General features: G+C 37.5%; 1 long non-coding RNA gene and 1 pseudogene across 1 annotated transcript in view; both read left to right on the forward strand.

Annotated features, from left to right (window-relative positions):
- The window catches only part of LOC138850488 (uncharacterized), a 456,990-nt gene that overhangs the window by 298,524 nt on the left and 138,872 nt on the right, over positions 1-19,594 (forward strand). The window lies entirely within an intron of this gene.
- Positions 5,406-6,676, forward strand: LOC138850278 (cadherin-4 pseudogene; annotated as a pseudogene).

Raw genomic sequence — 19,594 nt, forward strand, 5'->3', positions numbered from 1 at the left:
TGATGTGTAAAACTCTGAAATAAAGTAAACTAAGGTTGAGAAGTACAAATAAAAGCAAAAAATATATAGATGTAGACAGGTCATATATTGGGAATCTTGAACAGAGGTTACTCTAATCAAAGGAGGATTGGGTTTTGATTTTTGCAGTAGATTAGAAACTAAATAAAATGCTCACACTTTGGGCCTGCCAAAGGTTTTAATAAGAAGGTGTGAGAAATCAAGACTCAATAGAATCAGATATGGTAGATACAAGTTAAATGACTGGCAAAATAATGAAGATTTTTAGTGGAGACAGAGGCAGGTAAAGAAAAAAATGTGAAAAAGTTCAGGTACTTGTATCAGCAAACCAGACTACTTGAGTTAGTAGAATTCTCTGTAACTCTTGTAAGAACATATTCTTTCACTTTCACTTCAGGTCTAAATTGAAATCTCAGAATGTATGTACTATCAACACAAAGGATTCACAAAGAATACAAGAATAAATTCAGATGTAAAAGTTTCATTCAGGTATGCTCCATTTTCTCTTTGTCAATCCATGTCAATGAATGTGTTTTGATAAAAGAATGATATTTTTCATTGCAGAAAATCTGCAATTGTAGAAAATTGCAATGTTGTAAAGAAGCTTGGGCTGAATCATGAGAAGCAATGTGGAGTCTTGGAGGATTGGGTTTGTCTTGGACATTCCAGCTGAAGACAACAGTATTAGCCAACAATACATGGAGCAAGAGAATCACTAGCCAGATTTCAAGAAAAAATGAAGTTCCAAAAAAATGATAAATTGTTTTTTGGGGTGGTTTGGTACATGGCAATGGAAGACTGAAACGAGCCATGACAGAGACTTAATGACAAACTTTATTCTTTCTTCCTTAAAAAAATAAATAAAACCAAAATCATCAATTAATATAGTTTTGACTATTCCCACTTTAACTCTTAGTTTCTTTTTTATTTAAAAAAAATCTGAAAGTGTAGTAGTATTTTACTGCTACAAATACATATGCCATGAACATTTTTATCATTTTTCCAACAAAATTTATTTCATTAGTGAATGTATACTAAATATAAAAACACAAGAAAAATTGTCAATTCTTTTAATCAATAAGATTTATGTTATAATGTTTAGTTTGATCAGTTATATAATTTCTGTTATATTGCCTGTAACAGGCAACATGTGACTGTGAAGATAACCTTATTTTTTCACAAAATATGATTATTAATACCAACTGCTATTTAGGAAGTCTTATTGTTAATTATTACAGAATGTCAGAGGGTTAGGAAGTATTTTAATTTTAGGTATTAAAAAGGCTACCAAAACGTTTTCTGTTTGCCAGTATATGTCCCCCTAGAAAACTTGGAGCAATCCATGACTCTATCCCTAGAAGGTTTTTGCTTGGTTTCCCTCTGTTCCGCAGTGAGAACTCTAACCCTAGCAACATCACACATTTCCTCTTTTGCTCGTTTGATGAGGTTAACACTTCAGATCCTCCTATTCAGATGCCACCTGTTGATTTTCTAATCCACTGTCATTTTCAAGGCTGTATCATTTAGTTTAGAATTCTAACCTGATAGTTATTTTCTTTCAGATCTTAAATAATATTTTGCTATCATCTTCAGGCTGCCAACATTTTTTGTTTGAATTGACCTGTCAGAATTACTTTTGTTCCTTTAAAGGTAATATATCTTTTTGTTAATATCTTGCTGCCTTCTTGTATTTCTCTTTGTCGGATTTTACAGTTTTCCTTTGATAGTTCTACAAGTGGATTTCTTTGGATTTATCCCACCTAGAGTTTGTACAGTCCCTTGAATTTGAGTGCTATTTTTTTGTCTTTCATCAGTTTTAGAAAATTCTTGGCCATTTTATCTCCCAAGAGAGTTTCTGCCTTGTATTTTTCTTTTCTCCTCCGTGACTCCAATTACACTATGTCAGATCTTTCATCATTTTTCCTATATCTATTATGCTCTTAAAAGTACATTTTAACCTTTGCATCTCAACCCTTACCATCTGGATAGCTTCTACTGATTCAATGATCCTTCTTTTTGGGGATCTTGTCTGATGTTACATCTCTAGTGTTTTGATACTAGTTGTTGTAGGCTTCCATTTTATAATTTCTACTAGTTGCTTATAATTTATATACATATGTATATATACCTATTTATATGTATTTTCTACTTTTTTTTTCCTTTTTGGGTGAAAATATCTGTCACATCTCTGAGAACTGCAACTTTTGGATCACCTCTAAGTAGGATTCTACAGTTTGCTTCTTTGCTTGCTTTCCTTTTTATTCTTCTATCTCCTGGCTTGGTAGTTTTTTGAACTTGTTATGGCTTCTTTAAATTAAAATAAAGAGAAATTGATATTCCAGATATAGTTATCTTCTACTAGAAAATATTATGTCACACTGCTAGAACAGGTACATACTAATTTATTTCATTTCATGTGGTAGTTGAGTTTGATCAAAGCAAGGTTTTCCATTTTGCAAAGGCAAATATGTTTCCAATTCATTCTTATTCTTATTTTTTAGCACCGCAAGATCCAATGTGAGTGGGTGTGAATGTATGTATATGTGTGTAGTTATGTGGTATTTGTCAATGCGTAGTGGGCTCTACAACACGTTTTCTTTTTCTACCTGATACTGTGAAACTCCTGGAATCTCTTCTCTTCATCCTAATTTACTAGCAATTACTTTCTCTTGATGTTAAATCTGTTAATGCAATGCCACTTTATAAGCCAATAAATGCCTTGACTTTTAAAAGTGCTTTCAAAATTTGGGCTTGCTTAAAAGTTTTTCCTTCACTCTAATTTGTTGGTCCTCCTTCACTCTAGTTTGTTAGTCTTCACTGACTTCGTAACCCAAAAAATTCAGCTTTGATATTCCTATTCCACAAAGTTGTGGAAAGTTAATCTCTGTTTACTGTGCGTGAAGTTGATATCTTGAAATCTGATTATTGTGTCTAACCCTTGTCTATACTCGTAAAGAATAGTGCTCTTTCTACATTCTGCTTGCATTCTTTATATAATGGAGTATTACACATGTGTTTATAAAGCAAATTGGATGTTATCACAAAAACTAAGAAGAAAAGGAAGGAAGGAGGAGGGAGGGAGTGTGGGAAGTGTCATTATGTGCTTAAAGTTGTGTATATGGAATATATGGAATCTGTTCTCTTTATACGAATAAGAAATTTTTAAAAAATATAGCCACCACTTTCTGTTTGAATTATTAGTTTCCTCCTTTATAATAGTAAATTTTTATGGGGAAATACATCCAATAATTTAAGTTTTTTTTTTTTTGACAGGCAGAGTGGACAGTGAGAGAGAGGGACAGAGAGAAAGGTCTTCCTTTGCCGTTGGTTCACCCTCCAATGGCCGCCGCGGCCAGCGCACTGCAGCCGGCGCATCGCGCTGATCCGAAGCCAGGAGCCAGGTGCTTCTCCTAGTCTCCCATGGGGTGCAGGGCCCAAGCACTTGGGCCATCCTCCACTGCACTCCAGGGCCACTGCAGAGAGCTGGCCTGGAAGAGGGGCAACCAAGACAGAATCCAGCGCCCCGACCGGGACTAGAACCCAGTGTCCCGGCGCCACAAGGTGGAGGATTAGCCTATTGAGCCACGGCGCCGGCCTAATTTAAGTATGCTTCTATATTTTATCCTCTTTGTGATTCTCCCTTCAGGAGAGAATCTTCAGGAGATTCTCCCTTCAGCAGTGTTACCTTCAGGAGTATCACAAAAGGAGTCCATACAAGCTGAAATGCAAAAAAAAAAAAAAAAAAAAAAAAAAAAAAAAAAAAAGTACACTGCCAGAAATATTCTAATATCCTCACTGGTTTCTGCAACTGGTTTCTGCAATTACCTCCTTTTTAGGAATCCATTTACTAGTGGTTAAATTCTAGTTCCCTGTGTTCCAATGTCACTACTTGAAAAGAGCATTCTGCTTTTTATGGGCAGGAAAAATCATGCCAACAAAAGTATAAGAATTCTATGTATAATTATGAACGACCTTGCAGGAGTAAGCCAACACATTTTGCAGAATCGATAGCCAGAATGGAGTTGGTATTGAGTACAATAAAGTGAAAAGGAACTTTGTGAAGAAAGGGAACTTTAAGGGTGGGAAGGTGATAAGTGAAGAGAGGGAGGAGGGCCAAGTAGATTAAACTAAAGTCACAGTGATGGGACTGCCCCAGACTGTTCACACTGCATTTGAAACTAAAATTTGATTCCCAAAAAATGACAGATGTTGCAATGTTGGCCAATTAAGAGACAAAAACCTGTAATAATATTATGCTCTGCTGGCTATATAGCAGTTACTTGAACACAAGTCAGATAATCAAATACTATCCAACATGTATAGGCAATATGTTACTAAATAAAAGAAAACATTAAATAAAGTAGGAAAAAAATAGATGTGTATATTAAAATTTATAGGATCAGTCCAAGTTATTTTACTCTGTGAAAAGCAAAGAGGCATAATGTTGCGTAATATGTAATGCATATAATTTTATTCCCATTTTTAACCAAGTGAATTGTTATTTAAATATTGTTAAAACCAATTTAAAACCTTAGAAGTAAAGAGTTTTAAAAGCCACTTGTGAACTCAATAAAAGATCACACTCTGTGATTTTGTTTCATGTATCTCCCAACTAGTCTTTTTTTCTCACGTATTTCATACACACACATGCATGCATATGAAAACACACATACAAGTGCACGTTAGAACAAGTTTCTCATTTACTGGATTTTCCCAAGAGCAAACAGTACCGAAAGCATAAAAACATTTATTTCTGTTTCTATTTTTTTCTTCTTTATTCCCTAAACCCTACATTGATTCTTCAGAGATCCTCATTAAAACTGTATTTGAGAGATGTGAGAAATAAATTGTCTGATACTGTTTTTACTTAGGGTTCAATTAAAATGAATTGTATTCAAAATGCAGAATGTCAAGAATGATTGAAACAATGAGTTCTAGAAAATGAACAATTTTTAGATTCAGAAAGAAGTCTAGAGTTCATCTCCTCCAACCCCCTCTTTTTTTGGAAATCATAGCCAAGACAAAGGCTTTTGTAACTTGCCTACATCCCCATGATTTCCCATAGAGGAGGAATAACTAACAATATCCATTCCTTTAGACCAGAAATCATTACAGTCTTCAGCCATACTCAGAAATTTAGGTGAGAGTGTGTATGTGTGTCTGTGTGTGTGTTGCTACATAAACCAAATTTCAAATGACGATTTTTATACCTATATCATCAATTATATTTTCTTTCAATAATTATAATTTCAAATCAATAAATTCTATTCTCTATATCTAGCCAAATTTCAGTAACATTATAACACCGTCAACCAGCTTTATATAGAAGTTATGCTGAATTAGAGTAAATACAGGAGTCTTTTTACTTACTGAATATAGATCCCTGGATGTCCTTCCAGTCCACGGCGGGGGTGACCATCTCTGTCATGGACATCGACGAGGCGCCCTACTTCCCCTCCAACCACCAGCTGCTCTGCCTGGAGGAGGGCGTGCCCCCAGCACCGTGCTCACCACCTTTCCCGCCGTGGACCCCGACCGCTTCATGCAGCAGGCAGTGAGATACTCGGAGCTGTCAGACCCGGCAAACTGGCTGCACATCAGCACGGCCGCTGTGCTGGACCTCGAGTCCCTGTACATCAGCAACAACGTCTACAAGGCCGCCTTCCTGTCAGCTGACAATGGGATCCCCGCAGCCAGCGGTACCGGGACCCTGCAGTTCTATCTCATCGACATCAATGACAACGCCCCAGAGCTGCTGCCCAAGGAAGCGCAGATCTGCGCAAAGCCCAACCTGAACGCCATCAACATCACGGCCGCCGACGCCGACCCCAACATCGGCCCCTACGTCTTCGACCTGCCCTTCGTCCCGGCCGCCGTGTGCAAGAACTGGACCATCACACGCCCGAACGGCGACTACGCTCAGCTCAGCTTGCACGTCCTGTACCTGGACGCCGGGATGTACAACGTCCCCATCATCGTCACAGACTCCGGGAACCCCCGATGTCCAACCTGTCCATCATCAAGGTCCAGGTGTGCCTGTGTGACGAGAACGGGCACTGCACCACCACTGGTCTGTTGGCAGCGGCTGGTCTGGGCACAGGCGCCACTGCGGCCACCCTCCTCTGCATCGTCATCCTGCTGACCATGGTCCTGCTGTTTGTGGATGAAGCGGCGGGAGAAGGAGCGCCACGCAAAGCAGCTGCGCATAGAACCCGAGGACGACGTGCACGACAACATCCTGGAACAGGATGAGGTGGGCGGTGGTGAAGAGGACCAGGACTATGATCTCAGCCAGCTGCAGCAGCCCGAGGTCACGGAGCCCGCCCTGAGCAAGGCCCCCGTGTGCGGCGGGTGGACGAGCGGCCCGTGGGCACCAAGCCCCAGTACCCGGCCAGGCCCATTGTGCTCCACCCAGGGGACATGGACAAGTTCATCAGTGAGACAGCGGACAACGGACAGCGGACAACGACCCCACTGCACCCCCATACGACTCCCTGCTGCTGGTCTTCGACTACGAGGGCCGCGGCTCCTCACAGGCTCCGCCAGCTCCCTCAACTCGTCCAACTTCGAAGACCAGGACTACAATTACCTCAACGACTGGGGGCCCAGGTTCAAGAAGCTGGCCGACCTGTACGGGGCGGTGACCAGGACTAGCTAGAGGCACTGTCTTAACTTGAATTTCTTAGAGCAGAAGCACTGTTTAAAAAAAAAAAAAAAAGGAAGTGACTTTTGGTACAAAAAAAAAAAAAGAAAAAGAAAAACCAAAAACCAGGGCCTGGGGAGCAATTCAGTGTATACAGGGGTTCTGGTGGAGCTGTGGGGTCACGGGACATACTGAATATCTTATGATATTCAACCCCTACAAGTTATACTGAGTGTGCAAGTATTATCAATGCACTTGTTCTAAAAGGATCCTGAAACCTTATATTTCACAAAACAGAGTGAATGACATAATGAATGGCTGTCTACAAATTTGAGCACTTTTTGTATACCTGATCTAAACTTGAAGTGAATCAATTTTAGCAGCATGAATCCAAATTCAAGGGCAAGTGAATAATTTGCCTAGGGAGCATGAGTCAGGAAATCTGTAGCATTTTATAAGAGGTGGTTATTTAGTTTTGAATTATCAAAATTATTTTATGTATTGCCTCGATTCTCTAGGTAATTAATCATCTTCACAATGAAATGGAATGTCTTACTTCAGGATAAATTTTCTTGATTTTTAAAAAGGAACTGGAAGTCTACTTTCTCCCCTTCCAAAACAACATAAATATTTGAGGCATTTCAATTCACTTTAATATAGAACTAGATAATTAAGCTAAATTTTAAAAATAAACTTAGAAAGACCTATGGGGGGAAATATCCCTACTACCAAAAGCAATTCTAAGGTAACCAATGAAAAATTTATTTCTGAATATCCAGGAAAGCAAGTAGAAAGTAAAACATGAATGTTATTACTGCACTATTCATTTCTTTATCAAATACCAATTGATATTCTGGACAATGCATTAGGCAGTGTTGATAAGAAAACATTCTAGCCTCAGTATATTTCCACAAAATGTACAAAAAAGCAAATTATAGGCTTTCTAAACAGTACTAGTTGAACAATAAACAAAAGAACAAAAGACCTTATGTATAATACACCTTTTTATTTTTCCACATACTCATCACAGAAGATTTTCAAACTGAAAAAATAAAAATGTGAAGAAAATCAAAATGTTCTCGGTATTTCCACCTGCACTGATGTGGAGATAAATATACTAACATTCCTCCACACATTTAAGTATCATATTTATATACATTAACATGCAAAATCAAATATACTTTTCATATAATTCAAAATTCAGACACTCAGTTTCCTCTTGGTAGACATTTTTCCTTGCTGTTTGTTTCTAATATAAACAACAGCATAGGAAACACCTTTGGAAACATATCCCTCATTGCTTCTCTGATGACTAATCTCTAACACTGACTTCCCACAGATCAATGAGCCATACCTGCCAGTATTTGTGTCCTTGTGACAGTCCATCCACTTGAATTTTGGCAGGTTCTGTGACCTTGGAACAAACAAAATCTGGCAGACATTAATTGTTCTATGATATAAGTTCCAAGGTCTGGTCTGAAGATATTTTTGGATTCCATTTTGATTTCCTGAAACATTCACTCTTAAGACTTGAGCAACTTTGCAAGCAGTTTAACAACTCCTAGAACACTGACAATAAAAAAAAAAACAAGCCATGCGAAGACACACTAAAGATGAGATGCCACATGAAGGAAAAGTCAGCAAGATAGGGAAAGAGGCAGAGAGGAAGAACAAGAAAGAAAGAGATCAAGAAAAATCACTGAGACTTTAGAGATATTGAGACACCCCATTGAAACTGGATTCTCCAGCTCAGCAGTGTCCATTGACATCATATCAATCACACTAACTGCCTAGCTGACCTGTTCCAAGGTGCCTGATATAGAGGCAGGTGTGGCTCCATGGGTTAAGCTGCCACTTCCAGTGCAGGCATCTCATACCTGAGTGCTGGAAACAGCAGATTTTTCATTTTAACTTTTATTTAAAAAATATAAATTTCCAAAGTACAGCTTGTGGATTACATACTTCCCTCCCACCTGCAAACCTCCCATCTCCAGCTCCCTCTCCTATCCCTTTGACATCAAGATTCATTTTCAAATATCTTTATATACAGAAGATCAATTTTGTATATATTAAGTAAAGACTTCAACAGTTTGCACCCACACAGAAACACAAAATGTAAAGAACTGTTTGAGTACTAGTTAAAGCATTAATTCACATTGTACAACACATTAAGGACAGAGATCCTACATGGGGAGTAAGTGCACAGTGACTCCTGTTGTTGACTTAAGAATTAACACTTTTGTTTATGGTGTCAGTAATCAACCTAGGCTCTTGTCATGGGTTGCCAAGAATATGGAAGGCTTTTGAGTTCGCCAACTCCAATCTTATTTAGACAAGGTCATAGTCAAAGTGGAAGTTCTCTCCTCCCTTCAGAGAAAGGTACCTCCTTCATTGATGGCCCATTCTTTCCATGGGGATCTCACTCACAGAGATCTTTCATTTAGGGTTTTTTTTTTTTTTTTTTTTTTTTTTTTTTTTTTTTGCCAGAGTGTGTTGACTTTCCATGCATGAAATACTCTCATGGGTTTTTTAGCCAGATCCGATTGCCTTAAGGGCTGATTCTGAGGCCAGAGTGTGGAAACAGCAGATTTAATAGACACTATAGACCAAATGGATCTAACAGATATCTACAGAACTTTTCATCCTACACTTAAAGAATACACATTCTTCTCATCAGTACATGGAACCTACACTAGGAATGACCATATATTAGGCCATAAAGCAAGTCTCAGCAAATTTAAAAGAATCAAAATCATACCATGCATCTTTTCAGACCACAATGGAATAAAGTCAGAAATTAGCAATTCAGGAATCCCTAGAGCATATGCAAACACATGGAGACTGAACAACATGCTCCTGATTGAACAGTGGGTCATAGAAAAAATCAAAAGAGAAATCAAAAACTTTCTGGAAGTAAGTAAAGATAAAAACAAAACATATCAAAATTTATGGGATACAGCAAAAGCAGTGTTAAGAGGAAAGTTTATAGCAATAGGTGCCTACATCAAGAAACTGGAAAGACACCAAACAAATGAGTTATCAATGCATCTCAAGGATCTAGAAAAACTGCAACAAACCAGACCCAAATCTAGTAGGAGAAGAGAAATAATTAAAATTAGAGAAGAAATCAACAGAATTGAATCCAAAATAAATTGCAAAATCAGCAAAACAACGATCTGGTTTTTTGAAAAAATAAACAAAATTGACACAGCATTGGCCCAACTAACTAAAAAAAGAAGAGAAAGACCCAACTCAATAAAATCAGAGATGAAAAGGGGAATTAACAACAGACACCACAGAAATAAAAAGAGTCTTGAGAAATTACTACAAAGAGTTGTATGTCAGCAAACAGGGAAATCTATCAGAAATGGATAGATTCCTGGACACATATAACCTACCTAAAATGAACCATGAAGACATTGAAAACTAAACAAACCCATAACTGAGTCAGAAATTGAATCAGTAATAAAAGCCCTCCCAAAAAAGAAAAGCCCAGGACTGGATGGATTACTGCTGAATTCTACTAAACATTTAAAGAATTAACTCCAATTTTTATCAAACTATTCAGAACAATAGAAAAAGAGGGAGTCCTCCCAAATTGTTTCTATGAAGCCAGCATCACCTTAATTCCTAAACCTGAAAAAGATGCAGCATGGAAACAGAATTACAGACCAATTTCCCTGATGAACATAGACGCAAAAATCCTCAATAAAATTTTAGCCAATAGAACACAACAGCACATCAGAAAGATCATCCACCCAGACCAAGTGGGATTTATCCCTGGTATGCAGGGATGGTTCAACGTGCATAAATCAATCAATGAGATACACCACATTAACAGACTGCAGAAGAAAAATCATATGATTATCTCAATAGATGCAGAGAAAGCATTCGGTAAAATACAACACCCTTTCATGATGAAAATTCTAAGCAAACTGCGTATAGAAGGAACATTCCCCAATACAATCAAAGCAATTTATAAAAAAACCAGGGCCAGCATCCTATTGAATGGGGAATAGTTGTAAGCATTCCCACTGAGATCTAGCAGCAGACAGGGATGCCCACTCTCACCACTGCTATTCAAAATATTACTGGAAGTTTTAGTCAGAGCCATAAGGCAAGAAAAAGAAATTAAGGGGATACAAATTGGGGAGGAAGAGTCAAACTATCCCTCTGCAGATGATATGATTCTTTATTTAGGGGATCCAAAGAACTCTACTATGAGACTATTGGAACTCATAGAGGAGTTTGGCAAAGTAGCAGGATATAAAATCAAGGCACAAAAACGAACAGCATTTGTATACACAGGCAATGCCGTGGCTGAGAAAGAACTGCTAAGATCAATCACATTCACAATAGCTACAAAAACAATCAAATACCTTGGAATAAACTTAACTAATGATTTCAAAGATCTCTAGGATGAGAATTACACAATCTTAAAGAAATAAATAGAAGAGGATCCAAAAAATGGAAAAATCTTCCATGCTCATGGATTGGAAGAATCAATATCATCAAAATGTCCATTCTCCCAAAAGCAATTTATAGATTCAATGAAATACCAATCAAAATACCAAAGACATTCTTCTCAGTTCTGGAAAAATTATGCTGAAATTCATATGGAGACACAGGAGATCTAAAGCAATCTTGTACAACAAAAACAAAGCTGGAGGCATCACAACACCAGATTTCAGGACATACTACAGGGCAGTTGTTGTCAAAACAGCATGGTACTGGTACAGAAACAGATGGACAGACCAATGGAACAGAATGGAAACACCAGAAATCAATCCAAACATCTACAGTCAACTTATATTTGATCAATGATATAAAACCAATTCCTGGAGCAAGGACAGTCTATTCAACAAATGGTGCTGGGAAAACTGGATTTCCACATACAGAAGCATGAAGTAAGACCCCTACCGTACACCTTACACAAAATTCCACTCAACATGGATTGAAGATCTAAATCTATGACCCGACACCACCAAATTTTAGAGAACATCAGAGAAACCCTGAAAGATGTAGGCACAGGCAAAGACTTCTTAGAAAAGACTCCAGAGGCACATGCAGTCAAAGCCAAAATTAACAATTGGGATTATATCAAATTGAGAGTTTCTGTACTGCAAAAGAAACAGTCAGGAAAGTGAAGAGGCAACCAACAGAATGGGAAATATATTTGCAAATTATGCAACCAATAAAGGTTTAATAAGCAGAATCTACAAACAGATCAAGAAACTCCACAACAACAAAACCAACAATCCACTTAAGAGATGGGCCAAGGACATCAATAGACATTTTTCAAAAGAGGAAATCCAAATGGCCATAGACACATGAAAAAATGTTCAGGATCACCAGCCATAAGGGAAATGCAAATCAAAACCACAATGAGGTTTCACCTCACCCCAGTTAGAATGGCTCACATACAGAAATCTACCAACAACAGATGCTGGCAAGGATGTGGGGAAAAAGGAACAATAACCCGCTGATGGTGGGAATGCAAACTGGTAAAGCCACTATGTAAGTCAGTTTGGAGATTCTTCAGAAACCTAAATATAGCCCTACCATACAACCCAGCCATCCCACTTCTTGGAATTTACCCAAAGGAAATTAAATTGGCAAATAAAAGAGCTGTCTGCATCTCAATGTTTATTGCAGCTCAATTCACAATAGCTAAGACCTGGAATCAACCTAAATGCCTGTCAAGAAAAGACTGGATAAAGAAATTATGGGATATTTATATTATAGAATACTATACAGAGTAAAAAAAAATGAAATCCGGTCATTTGCAACAAAATGCGGGAATCTGGAAAACATGCTGAGTGAAATAAGCCAGTCCCAAAGGGACATATATCATACATTCTCCCTGATTGGTGACAACTAACTGAACACCTAAAAGGAAACCTGTTGAAGTGAAATGGAAACAGAAACAATGACTTGATCAGCCCTTGTCCTGACTGTTGAGGAACAACTTACTATTTTATTCCTTTTAGTATTTTTTTTGTTCTATTTAATACCATTGGTTGAACTCTTTTAATTAACACAAAATTATACTTAGGCATTTAATTTTAACTGAAAAGTTATCCCTGTTTAATATAAAATAGTGAGAATAAGAGAGGGAGGAGATGTGCATTTTGGTACATGCTCACTCGGACTTACCCCTAAGTGTAGAGTCAGAAATGTGCCAGGGGATTCCAATTCAGTCCCATCAAGGTGGCATGTACCAATGCCATCTCACTAGTCCAAGTGATCAGTTTCAGTTCATAATTGATCATAATGATAGGATTAAGTGTCAAAGGGATCACATAAACAAGACTAGTGTCTGCTAATACTGACTGACAGAATTTAAAAGGAGAGAATGATCCAACATGGGAAGCGGGAAACACAGCAGACTAATAGAATGGCAAATGTCCTAAACAGCCCTATGGCCTCAGAATCAGTCTTTAAGGCATTCAGATCCGTCTAAAAAGCCCATGAGAGTATTTCAGGCATGGAAAGCCAAGACATTGTGGCAAAAAAAAAAATGACCTAAATGAAAGATCTCTGTGATTGATCCCAGCAGAAAGTATGGGCCATCAAAGAAGGAGGTACCTTTCTCTGAAGGGAGGGGAGAACTTCCAATTTGACTATGGCCTTGTTTAAATGAGATCGGAGTTGGTGAACTCAAGAGGCTTCCATAGCCTTGGCAGCTCATGACAAGAGTCTCGGGTGATTACTAATGTCATAAATAAGAGTGTCAATTGTTAAATCAACAACAGGAGTCACTGTGCACTTATTCCACATGTAGGATCTCTGTCCTTAATGTGTTGTACTATGTGAATTAACAGTAAAACTACTACTAAAACAGTACTGTATGTTTTGTGTGTCTGTGTGGGTGTTAATTGTTAAACTCTTTACTTAGTGAATACTAAGTAAAACTTCTGTATATAAAGATAATTGAAAATGAATCTTGATGAAGAATGGGATGGGAGAGGGAGTGGGAGATGGGATGTTGTGGGTGGGAGGGAGGTTATGGGGGGTAAAGCTGCTATAATGCAAAAGCTGTATTTTGGAAATTTATATTTATTAAATAAAAATTTTAAAAAATTAAAAAAGAGTGAACCAGTGGATACAAGACCTCTCTCTCTCTCTCTGTCTCTCTCTCTCTGTCATTTTGCCATTCAATAAACATTTTTAAAATTTCTAATACACAAAGCTATGAAATAATTTTGACCAAGACCAACCATGTTTGTGAAAAAAAAGAATGAAGCATTATGAAGACATTATGCATCAGAAAATATGGTTAGGAGAAGGAACACCAAAAAGGAGAGTCATAAATTGCCTAAACTTAGACTTACACAAAGAGAATACTCAAGGAACAAGGAATCTGTAGATTACTCTATGTATCCCACTAAATGAAAATTAACATCCACGTGCAAGAAAAGTACCTGCGGTGAGAGAGAGGATCACCTGAAGGATTAGAAGGAATAATATCTATAGTTCACATAATACTGCATGTTTTTCCAGGCCCCACATATCTGAATGGAAAAAAATCCCTTAATTCATGAAGTATTGGGCAGAGTACTCAGAGAGGTTTTTGTCTCAAAGTTGAAGAAAAATGAGGTGTTTAATAAAATCTATTCTGATATCTTAATTTTTCTTAATAGGAAGGTTTTAATAGTATCAAAATATTCCCCTATAATTAGATTATGTCCTAGAAAATACCTGAAGGATATTAAAGAATTATGAAGAAAATCTAGCACCCAATGAGGTAGGATATACAATGTGGCATCTAATAAAAAAAAAAAACAACAAAGTAGGAAAATATGATCCACAATGAAAAAGGGAATCAGTTAATTGAATTCCCAAAATGGCAAAGGTGATAAAATTTGTAGAAAAGGGTATTAAAACAATTACTATAATATATTCTATGTGTTCAAGAAAATAGATGAAAGTTAAATATAGTAAGTAGAGGCACAGATGGTATTTTAAAAAATTGGAAAGAAAATAACAATTTTTACATTGAAAATGTACCTTGGGAATAACAGCATATTAGACAATGTAGAAAAAAAGGATTACTGAGATTTAAGGCACTGCAATTAAAACTACTCCAAACTTATGCTTGTGGAAATCTAATTTTTCCTTTCTCCAGGGGGAGATTTTAGCTTGTCTGTCAACAAGTAGTTGGTGGTAGATGCATGCGTTAATCCCTGGGGTTACTATTCTGTTCCATTGGCCTGATGTCTATTTTTGTGCCAGGATCAGGGTATTTTATTATAAAAACCCTGTAGTATATCTTGAAGGTTGATATTCTTATGCTTCTGGATTTGTGTTTATTTTTAAGATTGCTTTGTATATTCAGGGTCTTTTGTGTTTCCATATGAATTTTAGTATTGTTTTTTCTAGATCTGAGAAGAATCTCTTTAGTTTTTGGATTTGGATTGCATTTAACCTGTAAATTGGTTTGGGTAGTATGAATTTTGATGACACCAATCCTTCCAATCCATGAATATGGAGGATTTTTTTTCTCGGTGCCTCGGTGTGTTCTTCTATTTCTTTCATTAATGCTTTGTAATTTGCTTTGCAGAAATCATTCACAACCTCAGTTAAACATTGTATACCAAAGTTATGTAAGATTTGTCATAACTCTTGTTCATGGGACCAAGCTTAAAGTTCTTTCTCATCCATAGCATTGATTGTATATGAATGATTGATTTTTGTGCGCTGATTTTATATCCTGTAATATTGGTGAATTCTCCTATGAGTTCCAATAGACTTTATGGTATCTTTTGGTTCCCCTATATAAAGGATCATGTCATGTGCACACAGGGATAACTTGACTTCCTCCTTTCCAACTCATATTCCTTTGATATCTTTTTCTTACCTAATGGATCTGACTACAACTTACAGAACTACAGTGAATAGGACTAGTGAGCCTGATCATCCTTTTCTGGTTCCAGATCTTAGTGGAAGTGATTCCAGCCTTTCCCAATCCAATATGACGCTGCGTGTGGGTTTGCCATATATTGCCTTGATTATGTTGAGGTGTGTTCCTTCTCTAACCAATTTAAAAAATTTTCATTATGAAAATATGCTGCATTCTATCAAAATCTTTCTCAATATCTACTAAGGTAATCATATTGTTTGTATCCTTCATTTTTCTGTAATGTACCAAGCTTTTTAATTAATATATATTGAACCATCCCTGAGATAAATCCCACTTGATCATGTGGATGATCATTTTAATCTGTTGTTGCATTCAATTTGCTAGAAGTTTTTGAGGATATTTGCATCTCTGTTGATTTAGGATTTGATTTGCAGTTCTCTTTTTCTTGTTGCATTTTTCTCTGGTTTATAGAATAAGGTAACGTTGTTCTCCTAGAATGCATTTGAAATCGATTTCAATTGTTTTGAATACTTAAAGAAGAATTTGGGTTAGTTTTTCCTTAACAGTTTGTTAGAATTCAGTAGTGAAGCTATCCAGCCCTGGGATTTTCCTTTTGTTTGAAGGCTCTTTATGAGTGATGCAGCTTCAGTTTTGGTTATTGGTCTTTTCAGGTTTTCTGTTTTTGTACCTCAATTGGTAAATTATACATGTCCAGTAATCTATATTGTCCAATTTTTTTGGCATATACCTGTTTGCAATAATTCATTATTATTCTTTGTATTTCTGTGATATCAGTTGTAGCATCTTTTTTTTCCTTTCTGATTTTGTTAATTTGGGTCTCTCTCTCTGATTAGTTTGAACAGTGATTTCTCAATTTTGCTTATTTTTTCAGAAAACTAGCTCTTCATTTCTTCATTTCACTGATATTTTGCATATATATGTGTGTGTGTATTATTTCTTCAAAAAGATACTACTCCAAATGCAATGCAAAGAGAAATTAGAATACATTCACACAGCATCGCACAGCAAATTATGTTGTGGGATAAATTCCAGAAAGTTAATGTAAATGTAATTGTATTATCCAAATGGTAGATCGAGAAAGATTTTTAAAAATTGGAAGGATTAAAATGTGGGTTGGATTTGGAACAGTAGCCTAAGCCATCAATTAGGAAGCCTACATCTGACATTAGATTGATTTAAGTCTTGGTTACTCCACACTTTCGATCCTTCTATCTGCTACTGAATCTGAGAAGATGCATATAATAGTCCATGTACTAGATTTCTGCCTACCATGTGGGAAGCCCAGATGGAGTTTCTGGCTTCTGACTTCAGTCTGGTCTAGCCATGGCTATTGTAGGTATTTGCAGAGTGAACCTGCAGATGAAAGATCTCCCTCTCCTTCTCCCTCTCCTTCCATTACTTCCTCTCTGCCACTCTACCTTCAAAATAAATAAATCCTAGGGGAAAAATAACTAATGGTCAAATTTTCCAAATTTAATGAAAACTATAAATCCACAAAGCCTAGACTGAGCAAACCACTAACACTGAAAACATGAAGAATACTCTGCCAAGGCTACACCAAACAAACACTTGTATATAGCCAATAAATTTGAGGATGGCTCAGTTTTCAGCAATGCAAAACTGGAGTGACATCCTTGTATTTTTTTAATGATCAATTTCTGAAAGTATTTTTAAAAGTGAAGATGTGTGTGAATGTTCAGGTTATTCTTAATTAGTCCAAATTGTCCATTAAGAATTCTGTGACAATTTACCTTCCTTCTAATTGTGGAAAAATATGCTAATTTTGTTACTCTGTTGTCTACTTTATTTCTTCTTGAGAGCCATTATTATTTGTGATTAAGAGTGCAGCTGTATGTTAGATTGATCAGATTCAACTTAAAACTTGTATGTCCTTGTGAGAATTAAACAACTTCTCTGTACCCATTTCTCATTCATTCAGTGTGTTTATTACTCTAAATACCTCATTGAGTGGTTTTTGAGGCATGAAATTTCAAATATAAAACACCTGGCACATAGAAAGCACTAAATAATGTGAGTTATGATCAAATGCACAATTTGTAATCTACTATGGACTCCCTTTCTGTTATTTTTGTAATTGCTATTGCATTCTTTATTTATTTCACTACTATTATTTTAACAGAATCATGGAAACAGAGGTAACACATATTCTAAAACCAGTAAGGCTTTATTTTCAGAGTCGGATTTACAGACCTCAGGGCAAAGCAATACAGGGCTCCTCTTTCAGAAGGTCTTATACTTGGAGTTAAATGCTCTGAATTCATTACCTAGCAATTCATTACAATGCACACTTGAAGTTTATAAGTCTTGCATATGTGAAGTCCAAATGGACAATGAGACAAGTCCTGGGAACCTAGAGCCTCAACCCACACCTGATCTACATCCCACCATATCCCAACATCCTGGTGAAGTATTAATTGCCTCCTCACTCCCTTGCTTCCTGGTACCCATTCTGCACAACCTCTCCATCAATGCCCTCACCTATTCTGTTTTTACCCCCTACCACTGATGGTGGCATTGAAAGTGTCAGAGGGGCCAGCAACGTGGCTCACTTGGTTAATCCTCCACCTGTGGCACTGGCATCTCATATGGGTGCCCGTTCTAGTCCCGGTTGCTCCTCTTCCAGTCCAGCTCTCTGCTGTGGTCCAGGAAGGCAGTGGAGGATGGCCCAAGTGCTTGGACCCCTGCACCTGCATGGGAGACCAGGAGGAAGCACTTGGCTCCTGGCTTTGGATTGGTGCAGCACAGGCCCTGGCGGCCATCTGGGGAGTGAACCAATGGAAGGAAGACCTTTCTCTGTCTCTCTCTGTTTCTCACTGTCTATAACTCTACCTGTCAAATGAATAAATAAAAAATAAAATAAAATAAAATAAAAAAAGAAAGTGTCAGAGGCTGAAGTATATATCTCACATCACTTTATGGCAAGACATATGATGGCAATGCCTACCCAAGACTAGGCTTTCCCATGACATATTCAGCAGGCAACTCAGTGAGAGAAAATCAGCAAATTGTCTACTACCCATAAGTCAAGTGCAGAAGTTGCAGTACACTTAAAGTTTTCCTGGTCATTATGGGTTAATAGTGGCATTGGGCTGTGAGTTTATGGAAGGGAAAATACTTTGCTCAATTCATTTCCCTTATCAAAATATCACCAATTTGACTGGTAGGTTAATAGGGGTGTTAGAGTGGGCAGACATGAGGTCTTCCCTTGTGTACCAGTACCCATGTGCTTAAGAAAACATTGTATGCCTCAACATTCATTGTTTCCCCTTCCCATTGGTTCTGAATCTGGTTTATGTTTTTCTATCCTGGCCAGTTTTGGGTATTCTCTATGGTTGAGCCAAGAAAAAATAAAATAAGATACAAACTGTTAAACACTGGTTATTTCACATTCCAGTTACATGCTCTGATAATTTTACTTTAGACTATAGTTTCAGGATATAAAGATGAATTGTAGATAACTTGATAATTAAAATTTAATTTCCTTTTTACCTTCAGCAGCAATAAATAGTAAATAAATATCATAATTACAGAAAGATCATGGAAGAGAAATCTTTGTATGTTAATATTTTAGTGGTACTTTTGCCACAGATAATCCTGGATAAACTCCCTATCCCAAGATTTGATAGTCTTGCCGATCCAAAGCCAGGAGCCAAGTGCTTCCTCCTGGTCTCCCATGCAGGTGCAGGGGTCCAAGCACTTGGGCCATCCTCCACTGCCTTCCTGGACCACAGCAGAGAGCTGTAATGGAAGAGGAGCAACCGGGACTAGAAAGGTCACCCATATGATATGCCAGTGCCGCAGGTGGAGGATTAACCAAGTGAGCCATGGTGCCGGCCCCTCTGACACTTTCAATGCCACCATCAGTGGTAGGGGGTAAAAACAGAATAGGTGAGGGCATTGATGGAGAGGTTGTGCAGAATGGGTACCAGGAAGCAAGGGAGTGAGGAGGCAATCAACACTTCACCAGGATGTTAGGGATATGGTGGGATGTAGATCAGGTGTGGGTTGAGGCTCTAGGTTCCCAGGAC

Source organism: Oryctolagus cuniculus, chromosome 7, assembly GCF_964237555.1.
Source record: "Oryctolagus cuniculus chromosome 7, mOryCun1.1, whole genome shotgun sequence".
Lineage (NCBI taxonomy): Eukaryota > Metazoa > Chordata > Mammalia > Lagomorpha > Leporidae > Oryctolagus > Oryctolagus cuniculus.